This window comes from Callorhinus ursinus, unplaced genomic scaffold, assembly GCF_003265705.2.
Source record: "Callorhinus ursinus isolate GAN/ISIS: 27379988/994484 unplaced genomic scaffold, GSC_fseal_2.0 scaffold2, whole genome shotgun sequence".
Taxonomy (NCBI): domain Eukaryota; kingdom Metazoa; phylum Chordata; class Mammalia; order Carnivora; family Otariidae; genus Callorhinus; species Callorhinus ursinus.
Window position 1 is genome coordinate 88,996,149 of NW_027397064.1, and position 15,379 is coordinate 89,011,527.

A 15,379-nucleotide genomic window follows, 5' to 3' on the forward strand; every position below is an offset into this window, starting at 1 on the left:
GAAAGAAAGAAAGAAAGAAAGAAAGAAAGAAAGAAAGAAAGAAAGAAGAAAAGCTTATCCCTTCTTGCCCTGAGGGATCATAGGGAAAAAAAAAAAGATAACAGTAGAGCAAAAATGTTCTTATTTCTACTTCCCCACCTAAGAATCATACATCAAATTGCAGAAGTCTTTTAGGAATACAGAAATGAGTGTGAGGCAGCATATAAATATTAAGGGAATAGCTTATTTTCCAGGAAAGACTGTGAGGGAGGTTGCAGACCCCTAAAATGGCTTGTATGTCAGTGGAAGTCACATACAACATCGCACTGAAGCCATCCTGCAGGGTAGGCTCAGATGCACGAGCCTGAGATATAGGCCTGGCTCCTCTTTGTCTGCCCTTTGTATGACAGGGACCCAGAAGTCCCCCTGTGCACTAGAGGGGGTAGGAGGAAGTGTTGAGAAAGGAGGGGGGCAACTTTTCAAAGGCTTGGGGTCAAAGCAAACAGGAGAAGGTGAGAATGGAATTGGGGAGCACATGTGAATGCCTGGAGCAGTGGACTCCTGTGGTGGGTGTTGATGCTTGATTTCAAAAAGAATAGGGAGAACTAGTCCCAGCTCAGCAATTGCCAGTATTGGGGGAGGTAGACCAGTCTGTCCACAGCAAGCCATAGAGAGTGGAGGGGACCCTGCATGATCTGAGTCTTCCCTCCCCTCTACCAAAAGGACAAGCAAAGGTCCTCATATAACTGGTGATTTCCGAGGGAAGAGCAGGGAAAGGGAAGGGAATCTAAAAGTCTGAGCAGCATCTAGAACAGATAGCATTACCCAAATGACTTTCAGTTCCTGGGTCAAATAAAGATCACATGATTGCTTCTACTATCAACTAGAATGTGAACTGAGAATGAGTAGACCAGCTACAGAATACCAAGAAGCTACATTTCTTCACCTGTGTTTGACTCTGAGTACCTCTTCAACCCCACTGCACATGTGTTTTCTCACTGAATTCCTGGATCATCCTTGTAAGTAGGCATGACTATAGCGCAGATGATAGAACAGACCGGGAAAGACCGTGCCACTTCCCCCTGGTTTCACAGCCAGAAGTGCAGTGAGAATTAGAATATGGATCGGTCTGAATCCATAATCTATGGTCTTCTCATGATGACTCATGATTTTCTTTCTTTTTTTTTTTGATTTCCTTTTTTTTTTCTGAATATAGAAACATCTGATGCTTTGTACTTGAAGGAAAGTAAATGTAATAAATGGTGGGGATTCCATGTTCCTTTTGTCTTCAGAGGACTCTCATTGGGACCTGGAGGGAGATAAAAGGAAGAAGAGTTGCCTTCTAGTAGGTCTGAAGGTTACTGTAGCATAACCAGGAGATGTGCAGGCAGTGCTCCCACAAATGCGTTCAAGGCTGTGCTGTTTTATTGGAGCTATTTGTTGGAGAAATGAAGAAACCACAAAAATATTGATTACTCAAGAGGTAGCAAGCAGCACGTGGTGTTGGTTTACTTAGAAGAGAACAGAGCTTAGCAATTCAATGAAGTAGACATTTATTGAGCTGCTACTATATACGTGGCATGAGGTGAGAATAAGAGGATGCATCCACATAACAGGGTACAATTGATTATACTACATGCCGGTGCACTGAAACTAGTCCCCCCCGCCCCCCATTTTCAGAGCAGCTTCTTTCTTGCTCTAATCTTTGTAAAACTAAAGGCAAAATCTGCATCTGTGCAGAGGAGATATGGCAGAGGGCTCTCAGGAAGGATTGAGTCACTTAATACATTTGCAGCCTCTTTTCACCTTGTCACTATCTTGCTCCCCATACTACAGTATCTGTGGCCTCGATCACATACTATGTTTCTCTTATTTTCTTTAAGCCCTTATCCAGCTCAGCTTTGTTTGCCAGCTCTTATGCAACCTACACAAGTAGAATTCTCCTTGGACTTTTCTGGCTCAGACATAAATTGAAAAACAGCAACTTTGGCAATGGCCCATTGGACACATTTCAGTGCATCCATATCTCAATGGACTGAGTCAAAGAGGCCAACTTGGTTTTACTGACAACCTAAAGACAAAAGCACTTCAGGGTTATGAAAAAGGCTTACTTTGAAAGTACAGTAAAGAGGAGTGTATGGAAAAAAAAAAAAGAATGGCAATGGAATTTTACTATTTTCAAGAAATTTAAAGAAAGAGTAATTTTTAGTCAATTAAACCCAGATTGCTTAACAAAAGAATGGGTCTTCATTCGTACCCTTTAGAGAAGAGTGGAAAAAAAATACTGAGTTTAATTCTACTAGGAGAATTAACTGGAGGAGGGAGGAGTGTGTTCTGAGGAATTTCTTGCCAAGGAATGAATGGCACACCCAGCCCAGCCCACCCTGCCCCTGCACTAGACTAGCCTGCTTTCTTGTCTGGGAGACCAGGATGCTCCCCTCATCAGAGTGGCCCTGGGAGGTGCCTGAGAGAATCCCCGTGGCATGGGGGAGTGGCATGGGGTTTGGTGCTTGGGAGATAAACCTGTCTAAACACATGGTTTTGAAGTGTGCTTAAGGTTTACATGGGATTTCTTGGAAAGATAGCAGCAAGCGTGAAAGGAAGGTAACTGTGCTTTGCACTGCCTCTTTTTCTAGGGTCTTGTCCCAGCTCTCTTGCTACCCATTCTTTTTTTTTTCCTTTAAGATTTTATTTATTTGAGAGAGAGCAAGCTAGAGACAGAGAGAGCACTAGCAGTGGGGAGGGGCAGAGGGAGAGAGAGAAGAAGACTCCCCACTGAGCAGGGAAGCCTGATGCAGTCTCGATCCCAGGACCCTGGAATCATGACCTGAGCCGAGGGCAGATGCTTAACTGACTGAGCCACCAGACGCCCCTCTTGCCATGCATTCTTACCATGACAGAAAACGTGAAACACACACAGGACTTCTCTTTTCTTATATGTACAGAGATACTGTACACAAGTCTGATGACTCTGCATGTGCAAGGTGAGGGCTTCAAGACTTCTCAGATTTAAAGTGGTTGAAGCTCTTCACCTTTCACTGCATGGACATTGTCAAACGGACACGCATTGGCTCTTCCCTCATTCTCTAGATTTAAAACCTAAGCTGAATGTGGCCTCACACTCCTTCTTCATTTCTTTTTTTTCTTCCTCTTCCTTATATAAACACATTGTCCATTTTTTGAAGATTTTATTTATTTATTTGACAGAGAGAGAGAGTGAGACCACAAGCAGGGGGAGCAGCAGGCAGAGGGAGAGGGAGAAGCAGGTTCTCCTCTGAGCAGGGAGCCTGATGCGGGGCTCCATCCCAGGACCCTGGGATCGTGACCTGAGCCAAAAGCAGATGCTTAACTGACTGAGCCACCCAGCCTCCCCTATCCATACACTTCTTGAGTTACGTGGCTCCATAGGTGAAAGCACATGGGGAAATTGTGGGAAGAATTTGAAATTAACATGAGCTAGAGAACATTCTGGAAGAGCAAAGAAAAGGTACACTTTTTTTTTTTAAACCATATCTGGGAACATCAAGGGCTACAGTACAGACTGGAGAGATATTCATCAAACCCATTTCTTTTACACTGGGCACACTCTAGACAATATTTCTCAATCTCACTTGCAGTTAGGTGACATATGACTGCATCACCAGTGGGACCTCTGCAGAAGTGATGAATGTCCTTGGCCCCTTACCCTCCTGTGCACAATACTCTTTCTCTTCCCTCGTTGCTGCTGAATGTTGACACTCAGGGAGACCTGGTAGAAGGGTAGTGGATCTTTTTTCAGCCTAGGTCTCTGAAAGACTGTGTGTATACCATTGTTGTGGACCAAATTGTGTCCTTCCCTGAAAATTCATATGTCCAAAAATTTGGACATATTTTGTCCAATGTGACTATATTTGGAAATAGGGCCTTCCAGGAGATATTTAAGGTTAAATGAAGTTGATAGGTGTCCTTATAAGAAGAGGAAAGGACACCAGAGGCTTGCTTGCCCTCTCTGTCTTTGAGCATGCACAGAGAAAAGGCCCTGTGAGGATTCAGCAAGAAGTCCATCTTTTACAAAACAAAGAGAGAGACCATACCAGAAACCAACCTGTGGGCACTTTGATCGTGTACTTCCAGACTCCAGAACTTTGAGCAAATAAATTTCTGTTGTTTATGCCATCCAATCTGTGGTGTTTGTTATGGTAGCCCAAGCTGACAAATACAAACATAGATCCCACTCTCATCCCCCTGCTGTAGATTGGTTTTATATAATGAAACCAACGTGTTAAGCCACTGGGATTTCAGGCTTTATCTCTCAACAACAGCTAGTGTTTACTTTTCTGATGTGAAGACCAAGCAGAGCTGATCAAGTTTCTGATATCCTATTTATCAAAATGCATAGGTTGGAATTTATGCAAACTTTACCTCAGTGCAAAAAGTTCCTTGGGGTGAGATCCACAGATTATAGAAAGAAAGAGAGAAAGAAAGAAAGAAAGAAAGAAAGGAAGAAAGAAAGAAAGAAAGAAAGAAAGAAAGAAAGAAAGAAAGAAAGAAAAAGAAAGGAAGGAAGGAAGGAAGGAAGGAAGGAAGGAAGGAAGGAAGGAAGGAAGGAAGGAAGGAAGAAAGAAAGGAAGAAAGAAAGAAAAAGAAAGAAAAACAAAAACACCTCTTTCATTTTGTTTGCAGCGTACAACATGATGGTTTAATATATATGCATTGTGAAGTGATTACCACAATTAACACATCCATCACCTCACATAATTACTATTTGTTTTTGGTTGGTGAGAACACTTAAGATCTACTCTCTTAGCAAATTTCACCTATACAACACAATATTATTAACTATAGTCACCATGCTGTACATTAGAACCCCAGAAGCTTTCATTTTATAACTGAAAGTTTGTATCCTTTGGTCAACATCTCCCCATTTTTCACCCCCTAACCTCTACCATTCTACTCTATGGTTCTATGAATTTGACTTTTTTAGATTCCACATATAAGTGAGATCATACAGTATTTGTCTTTACATGTCGGGCTTATTTTACTTAATATAATGTCCTCTAGGTTCATCTAGGTTGTCATAATAGCTGGATTTCCTTCTTTCTTAAAGCTGGATAACATTTCATTGTATGTATGTATATGTGTGTATGTGTGTACACACACATTTTCTTTATCCATTCAGTTAACAGATACTCAGGTTGTTTCTATATCTTGGCTACTGTGAATAATGTTGCAATGGATATATGAGGACAAATGTCTCTTTGAGATACTGATTTTACTTCCTTTGGATATATATCCAGAGGTAGGATTGTTGGATCATATGGTAGTTCTATGTTAATTTTTTTGAGGAACCTCCATCTTGTTTTCCATAATGGCTGTACCAATTTAGATTCCCACCAGTAGTGTACAGAGGTTCTCTTTTCTCCACACTTTTGCCAACACTTATTATCTCTTCTCTTTTGTCACCGTAATAGGTGTGAGATAATATCTCATTGTGGTTTTGACTTTATTTCTCTGATGATTAGTGATGTTGAGCACCTTTTCTTATACTTGGCTATTTGTATGCCTTCTTTGGAAAAAAAAAATATTAACACTTTATCAAGTATATGGTTTGCATGTATTTTCTGCCATTCCATAAGCTGATTTTTCATTTTGTTGATTATTTTCTTTGCTGCACAGAAGCTTTTTAGGTTAATGTAGTCCACCTATTTATTTTTGCTTTTGTTGCCTGTACTATTGATGTCATATCCAAAAAATTATTGCTAAGACCAATGTCAAGGAGATTTTTCTCTGTTTTCTTCTAGGGGTTTTGCAATTTCAGGTATTGCATTTAATCCATTTTGAGTTAAATTTTGTGTATAGCATAAGGATCCAATTTCATTCTTTTGCATGTAGGTATCCAGTTGTCCCAATACCATTTATTGAATATGTTCCTTTCCTCATTGTATATTCTTGATGCCCTTGTCAAATATTAATTGACCATATATATGAAGGTTTATTTCTGGTCTCTCTAGTCTGTTCCATTGGCCTATGTATATATTTTTATGCCAGTATCATACTGTTTTGATTATTATAGTTTCATAATATAATTTGAAATCAGGAAGGCAAGAGACAAAGAAGATCACTATATAATGATGAAGGGGTCAGTTCATCAAGAGGATATAACAGTAGTAAATATATATGCACCCAACATTGGAGCACCTAAATATATAAAGCAAATGCTAGCCGAACAGAAAGGAGACATAGACAGCAGTACAATAATAGTAAAGGACTTCAATACTACAGTTTCAACAAAGGATAGATCATCCAGACGGAAAATCAACAAGGAAATAGTCTTCTTGAATAACACTATAGACCAAACGGAACTTACAGACATATACAGAACATTCTATTCAATAGCAGCAGAATACACCTTCTTCTCAAGTCACACAGAACATTTTCCAGCATTAGATCATATGATGGGTCACAAAACAAGTCTTACCGAATTTGAGAATATTGAAATCATATCAAGTGTCTTTTCTAACCATATGGGATAAAACTAGAAGGAAAATTGGGAAACTCAAAAATAGGTGGAAATTAAAGAATAGACTCCTTAACAACTGACATAAAGCCTAATGTTAACTTTTCTTTGTCTGAAGAGACTTTCAGCACAAGGCTGAATTAGGGATAGATATAAATGAGGAAACAAAAATTGCAGCTGGGATAGTTATAAAGTTCACACATTTGTAACATTCTTCAGAGGTGGTCTGTACAAGTTGGAGCCATCAGCTTAATATTTATAAATAAAATCATGTTTTAAATGTAGCCAAAGAGCATTCTAATTAAAATGATATGGTTCTCAATCAGTGTTTGCAGGGTAATGGAAGGAGGCTCAGGGGACAATATGTGAATTTGAAAAAATATATATTTGACCACAGAAAAATAAAAGCTCAACCTAATCAGTGTGTAGAAGTATATAGAAAATAAACCATCTTCTTTTTGTTATAGGGGTACAGGTCTGTGAGTCATCAGTCTTACACAATTCACAGCGCTCACCATAGTACCTACTCTCACCAATGTCCATCACCCAGCCACCCCATCCCTCCCACCCCCCTCCACTCCAGCAACCCTCAGTTTGTTTCCTGAGATTAAGAGTCTCTTATGGTTTGTCTCCCTCTATAGTTTCATCTTGTTTCATTTTTCCCTCCGTTCCCCTATGATCCTCTTGTCTTTGTTTCTCAAATTCCTCATATCATTGAGATCATATGATACTTGTTTTTCTCTCACTGACTTATTTCACTTAGCATAACACCCTCTAGTTCCATCCACATTGTTGCAAATGGCAAGATTTCATTTTTTGATGGCTGCATAATATTCCATTGTGTGTATGTGTGTGTGTGTGTGTGTGTGTGTGTGTGTGTGTGTGTATACACCAGATCTTCTTTATCCATTCATCTGTTGATGGACATCTAGGCTCTTTCCATAGTTTGGCTATTGTGAACATTGCTGCTATAAACATTGAGGTGCACGTGCCCCTTCGGATCACTACATTTGTATCTTTGGGTAAATACTGAGTAGTACAATTGATGGGTCATAGGGTAGCTCTATTTTCAACTTTTTGAGAAACCTCCATACTGTTTTCCAGAGTGGCTGCACCAGCTTGCATTCCCACCAACAGTATAAAAGGTTTCCCCTTTCACTGCATCCTCGCCAACATCTGTTGTTTCCTGAGTTAATTTTAGCTGTTCTGACCAGTGTGAGGTGGTATCTCGTTGTGGTTTGAATTTGTATTTCCGTGATGCTGAGTGATATTGAGCATTTTTTCATGTGTCTGTTGGCCATTTGTATGTCTTCCTTGTAGAAATGTCTGTTCATGTCTTCTGCCCATTTCTTGACTGGATTTGTTTTTTGTTTGTTTGGTTTTTTTTGTTTTTTTTTTTTGGTTGTTGAGTTTGATAAGTTCTTTATAGATTTTGGATACTACCACTTAGCTGATAAGACATTGTAAATATCTTCTCTTATTCTGTAGTTTGCCTTTTAGTTTTGTTGACTGTTCCCTTTGCTATGCAAAAGCTTTTTATCTTGATGAAGTCTCAATAGTTCATTTTTGCCTTTGTTTCTCTTGCATTTGGAGATGTGTCTAGCAAGAAGTTGCTGTGGCTGAGATTAAAGATTGCTGCCTGTGTTCTCCTCTAGGATTTTGATAGATTCCTGTCTCACATTTAGGTCTTTCATCCATTTTGAATTTATTTTTGTGTGTGGTGTAAGGAAGTGGTCCAGTTTCATTCTTCTGCATGTGACTGTCCAATTTTCCCAACACCATTTGTTGATGAGACTGTCTTTTTTCCATTGGATATTCTTTCTTGCTTTGTTAAAGAGTAGTTGACCAAAGAGTTGAGGGTCCATTTCTGGGTTTTCTATTATGTTCCATTGATCTATGTGTCTATTTTTGTGCCAGTACCAGACTGTCTTGATGATTACAGCTTTGTAATACAGCTTGAAGTTCAGAATTGTGATGCCTCCAACCTTGGTTTTCTTTTTCAACATTCCTTTGGCTATTCGGGGTCTTTTCTGGTTTCATACAAATTTTAGGATTGTTTGTTCCAGCTCTGTGAAAAATGTTGATGGTATTTTGATAGGGATTGCTTTGAATGTGTAGATTGCTTGGGTAGCATAGACATTTTAACAATATTTATTCTTCCAATCCATGAACATGGAATATTTTTCCATTTCTTTGTGTCTTCCTCAATTTCATTCATAAGTATTCTATAGGTTTGAGAGTACAGATCTTTTACCTCTTTGGTTAGGTTTATTCATAGATATCTTATTATTTTTGGTGCAATTGTAAATGGGATTGACTCCTTGATTTCTTCTGCCTCATTGTTGGTGTATAGATATGCTACTGACTTCTGTTCATTGATTTTGCATCCTACAACTTTGTTAAATTCCTATATAAATTTAGCAATTTTTTGGTGGACTCCATTGGCTTTTTCTACAGAGTATCATGTCATCTGTGAAGAGTGAAATTTTGACTTCTTCTTTGCCAGTTTGGATGCTTTTTATTTCTTTTTGTCGTCTGATGGCTGAGGCCAAGACCTCTGGTACTATTTTGAACAACAGTGGTGAGAGTGGACATCCCTGTAGTGTTCCTGACCTTAGGGGTAAAGCTCTGTTTTTCCACATTGACGATCATATTCACTATGGCTTTTCCTATATGGCTTTTATGATATTGAGGTATCTTCCTTCTATACCTATACTGTGGAGGGTTTTTATCAAAGAAGGATGCTGCATTTTGTCAAATGCTTTTTCTGCATCTATTGAGGGGATCATATGGTTCTTTTCCTTTCTTTTATTATGGTGATGTATCACACTGATTGATTTGTGGATGTTGAACCACCCTTGCAGCCCAGGAATAAATCCATATCATGGTGAAAAAACCTTTTAATGTTGGATCCTATTAGCTAGGATTATAGTGAGAATTTTTGCATCTATGTTCATCAGGGATTTTGTCTGTAATTCTACTTTTTAGTGGGGTCCTTGTCTGGTTTTGGCAGTAAGGTAATGCTGGCTTCATAGAACAAGTTTGGCAGTTTTCCTTCCCTTTCTATTTTTTGAAACAGTTTCAGAGGAATAGATATTAATTCTTCTTTAAATGTTGGGTAGAATTACACTGGGAGGCCATCCAGCCCTGGACTCTTGTTTGTAGGTCAATTTTTGATTACTTATTCAATTTCTTTGCTGGTTATGGGTCTGTTCAGTTTTGGTAGTTTATATGTTTCTAGGAATGCATCATTTCTTCCAGATTGCCTAATTTGTTGACATATTTTCTCATAATATTCTCTTATAATTATTTGTATTTCTTTGATGTTGGTTGTGATCTCTCCTTTTTCATTCATGATTTTATTTATTTGTGTCCTTTATCTTTTCTTTTTGATAAGTCTGGGTAGGGGTTTATCAATCTTATTAATTCTTTCAAAAAACCAGCTCCTAGTTTCATTGATCTGTTCTACTGTTCTTTTGGTTTCTATTTCATTGATTTATGCTCTAATCTTTATTATTTCTCTTCTCCTGTTGGATTTAGGTTTTATTTACTGTCCTTTCTCCAGCTCCTTTAGGTATAAGGTTAGGTTGTATATTTGAGACTTTTCTTGTTTCTTGAGAATGGCCTGTATTCCTGTATAGTTCCCTCTTAGGATCACCTTTGCTGCAACAGTTCTGAACTGTCATGTTTTCATTTTCATTTGCTTCCATGTATTTTTTTAATTCTTCTTCAATTTCCTGGTTGACCCATTCATTCTTTAGTAGGATGCTCTTTAAGCTCCATGTGTTCCTTCCATCTTTTTTGTTGTGGTTGACTTTAAGTTTTAAAGCATTGTAATCTGAAAATATGCATGGTATAATCTCAGTCTTTTTGTACCTGTTGAGACCTGATTTGTGACCCAGTATGTGATCTCTTCTGGAGAATGTTCCATGTGCACTCGAGAATAATTTGTATTCTGCTGCTTTAGGATGAAATGCCCTCAATATGTCTGGTCCAGTGTGTCATTCAAAGCTCTTGTTTCCTTTTTGATCTTCTTCTTAGTTGATTTGTCCATTGCTGTGAGTGGGGTGTTAAAGTCACCTACTATTATTGTATTATTTTCAATGAGTTTCTTTAATTTTGTTATTAATTGGCTTATATATTTGCCTGCTTCAAAGTTAGGGGCATAAATATTCACAATTGCTAGACATTTTTGTTGGATAGACCCTTTTATTATGATATAGTATCCTTCTTCATCTCTTATTACAGTCTCTTTGGTCTAAATTCTAATTTGTCTGATATAAGGATTGCTACTCCAGCTTTATTTTGATGTCCATTAGCATGACAAATTGTTTTCCACCCCCTAACATTCAATCTGGAGGTGTCCTTGGGTTGAAATGAGTCTCTTGTAAACAGCATGCCCATGGGTCTTGTGGGGTTTTTTGTTTGTTTTGTTTTTATCCACTCTGATACCTTATGTCTTTTGATTGGAGCATTTAGTCTATTTACATTCAGAGTAATTATTGAAAGATAGGAATTTAGTGCCATTGTACTACCTGTAAAATCACTGTTTCTGTAGATTGTTTCTGTTCCTTTCTGGTCTTTGTTACTTTTGGGCTCTCTTTTTGCTCAAAGGATCCCCTTTAATATTTCTTGCAGGGCTGGTATAGTATTCACAAATTTGTTTAGTTTTTGTTTGTCCTGGAAACTCTACTTCTCCTATTCTGAATGAGAGCCTTGCTGGATAAAATATTCTTGGCTGCATATTTTTCCCATTTAGCACATTGAATATGTCATGCCAGTCCTTTCTAGCTTGCCTGTCACAGACCTCTGTGGACAGGTCTGCTACCAACCTTATATGTCTACCCTTGTAGGTTAAGGACCTCTTGTCTCAAACTACTTTTAGGATTTTCTCTTTATCTTTGAAATTTGCAAGCTTCACTATTATATGTTGAAGTGTTGACCTATTTTTATTGATTTTGAGGGGGGTTCTTTGTGCTTCCTGGACTTGAATGTCTGTTTCCTTCCCCAGATTAGGGAAATTCTCAACTATAATTTATTCAAATAAACCTTCTGCTCCTCTCTCCCTCTCTTTATCTTCTGGAACCTCTATCATCCTGATATTATTTTGCTTTATGGAAATGTTGAGTTCTCGAAGTCTCTTTTTGTGATCCAGTAGTTGTCTTTCTCTCTTCTATTCAGCTACCATATTTTACATAATTTTATCTTCTATATCACTGACTCTCTTCTGCCTCATTTATGATCACTTTTAGAGCCTCTGTTTGGGACTGCGTCTCAGTAATAGCATTTTTAATTTAGGCCTGACTAGATTTTAGTTCTTATTTCTACTGTAAGGGATTTCTTATGCTTTTTTCAAGCCCTGCTAGTATTTTTATAACCATTGTTTTCAATTCTAGTTCAGACATCTTACTTATATCGTATTGATTAAGTCCCTGGCAGTGAGTATTACCTACTGCTCTTTCTTTTGGACTAAATTTCTCCATCTTGTCATTTTGTCCAGAAAAGAATAGAAGAAAGAAAGTGAAAAGACAATACTAATAGCAACAACAGGAAAACATACACACACACACACACACACACACACACACACACACACACACACAAACAAAATTTTTTAAAAAATCAAACAAGAAACAAAACAGAACAAAACAAAAAACTAGATCCTAGATGTGTCTTGGTCTGCTTATTAAAAAAAACTAGATCCCAAAATAGGAAAGAAAGAAAAATATATATACAAAAATAAAATAAAAGGAAAGGAAACCAAAAATAAAATATATATATAAAATATATAAATAAAAATTTTAAAAGAATTAAAAAATAATTGAAAAAAATCACTCTTCAGTGTGCCCTCATAGAAAAACAGTCAGTCACTCTTGTCTCCCTGGTTTCCCTCAGAACTCTATGTTCACCCAGCCTGTCCCCGAGTGTTTTTATCTCAGGCACAAAACTGAGTTTCAAGACTCCAAATTCTATGGACTTCTGCAGCAGACCCACGCTGTTCCTCCTGAGGGATGGAGGTGGGGTCTTGCCATGCTTCTGCCTTTTGCTGGGTCCCTACAAGGGAGCAGTTGCATGACCGTGCACTGGTTCACAGTTTATGGCTACACAGAGCAGAAAGCCAGCACCTGGACTCACTATTTTCAGCCAGCTCCCCTGCTGATGTCTGGGAACTCTGCCACACTCAGCCCCCCCCCCCCGTTTTTCTTGTGACCTCAGGGATCCTGAAGCCACACTGTCCCACCTAGGATTCCACCCCGCTTCACCACCTCAGCGTCTTTAAGCCAGGGACATCCCCCACTGTAGCAGACTTCTTTTTTTAACATTTTTTATTTAAATTCTATTAATTAACATATAATGTATTATTGGTTTCAGAGGTACAGGCCTAGGATTTATCAGTCTTATATAATATCCAGTGCTCATTATATCATGTGCTCTCCTTAATGCCCATCACCCAGTTACTCTATCCCTTCACCCCTCCTCCAGCAACCCCTGTAGCAGACTTCTAAAAGTTCCAATTTTGTATTCTGCTGCTTATAGCACTTTGCAGTAGCCTCCTTAAGCCAGCTCCCTCCCCTCCGCCATATCCTCCAGCATATCACCCTGGATTCAAGTTTCTGCACCTCTTACCTTCCAAAAAGTGGTCGTTTTTCTATTTGTAGAGTTGTAGCATTTCTTTTCTCAGATCTCCACTTGATTCCACAGTGTTCAGAATGATTTGATAACTATCTAGCTGAATTTCAGGGACCAGATGAACTTAGGGTCCCCTACTCTTCCACCATCTTAACTCCTCTCCCCAGTGTTATGTGTATTTTATCACAGTTTTCAAAATTAGTAAAAGAAAATGGTGGACAAAAATGTATTACTAATCATGGCTTCCCACTATCCAGATTTTGGGGTTTTGTTGTAGAATTTTAGATTATTTGCTTAGTCATATTTTATTGCAGTATGGGTTTGTTTTCCTACTGAAAAATGACTAAAACAAGGGAGCTTGGAAGCACAACTCACTTACAGGGGTTGCACTAAGAAGGTATGCCCATGAGGCTTTGACTTTGAGAAGAGTTCTAAAAGTTATGCCACTTTTCTTCCTTTCCACTCCATCCCATCTCCCAGGGCCAACCTACTTCTTAAACATAAGAGCAGAAATACAGGGAAATTATTTTCTATTATCCTGCTAGACCATGTAAATGAGTTAAAAGAATTATTAAATTTTAGTCAGCCAGTATACTTGCCTGAGCTTGCCTTATAAACCACTGTTTACTCTCACAGGGCCTGGAAAAAAATAAGCATGCAGTAATTGTTTTGTTTTGTTTTCAATAGACACATGGTGTTTGCCCTTCCTGAACTCAAGAAAGGGAGTAACCAAACAGGTTTAAATATGTTTTTAAGGAAACAATATGGCACATGGTCCTGTGACTAGACAGTACTGGTTTCAGTTCCTGATTCTGCCATTTGCTATCTGTATGACCCTACGCAATTCACTTAACTTCCTTGATCTTCATTTTCCTCCAGTGTAAATTATTACATTAATAATAAACAGTGTCTGTAAAATGAAGTTTAAGAGCCTGCATACCTTCTAGTAATGATCCACATATTTGTCTCTGGACCTCAGTTAATGTAGCTGATAGTTTTTATCCCTGGATAATAGCAAGAAGCAGTATTAGGAGCAATTCTAGAGACAGAAATTCTTGAAAATACCTCTCTGGAAAGGTAGATTCAAAACTGGTCTCCCAAAGGGAAGCTGCAGAATGTTTCTCCCTCAGCCTATACTTTGATAGAGTAATGAGGTATCAAGATGAAATCCTATAAAACTGATAGCTGTTAAGACATGCCATTATTTTATTGAGGACCTAAAGGAAGTGATTAATCATATATTTTTAGAAATTGCTTCAATATAGTTTTTTATTATTAAATAAACATTTATATAGTTTCTATAAAATCTGCAAATAAAAGAGGCCAGGAGTCATCCATGGTCTATAGCTATGGTAGTTTTTAGAGGAATCTTTTAGAATAAGAAGCCCTTACTCGACTACCATAAGTACAGTTGGAATGTGGTATTTGCTTCTGTTGGGAGTGCTGATTTCCCACTTGTAGAGTTTATAATCAATATGGTGTTAATATGAATAGTTTTTCAAGTATAAAACCCCTGCATTCGTTTCCTCAGGGCACTGTAACAAAGTATTGCAGACATTAGGTGGCATAAAACAATAGAATTTTCTTCTCTCACAGTTGTGATGAGAAGTCCAAAGTCAGAAAAACAGAAAGGAGCCAGAAGGGCCACCCTCCATTGGGAAGCTGTAGGGGAGAATCCTTTCTTGACTTTTCTAGTTTCTGATGGTTTCTTGGGTTTCTTGGCTTATGGCAGCATAACTCCAATCTCTGCTTCTTTTTGCACATGGCCTTCTCTCCTGTTCTCTGTGCCCTTCTCTCTTCTTAGAAGGGCATCAGTCATTGGATTTAGGACCCACTCTAAATCCAGGATGATTTTACCTCAAGATTCTCTTTTATATCCTAATTATATCTATAAAGATTCTATTTTCAAATGAGGTCCCCATTTGATGTTCACGATGCACATGAATTTTGTTTTGGGGGGAACACGAGTCAACCCACTACACCTCCTTCCCTTTTAACTAATTTCTATTTGATCAATGATGCTTAAGGCCCATTTAAGGACAATAGCATCTGCAGCTAATTTCTGAGTTTCTTATTAGAAAAGGGAATATAGTCACCAGGAGCCAACAAAAAGCATGGACCAGTAGAAATCCTACCTCATTCCCCATGTTAGAGAAAAAAAAAAGATCAAGATATGAAGACATGAAATATGCTTTGTGGGTCTATGTTTTCCTGTAGCTTCTATATATTTCAATTTTTTACTATGAGCTTTTTCCATATCTTTGTTTTTACTTC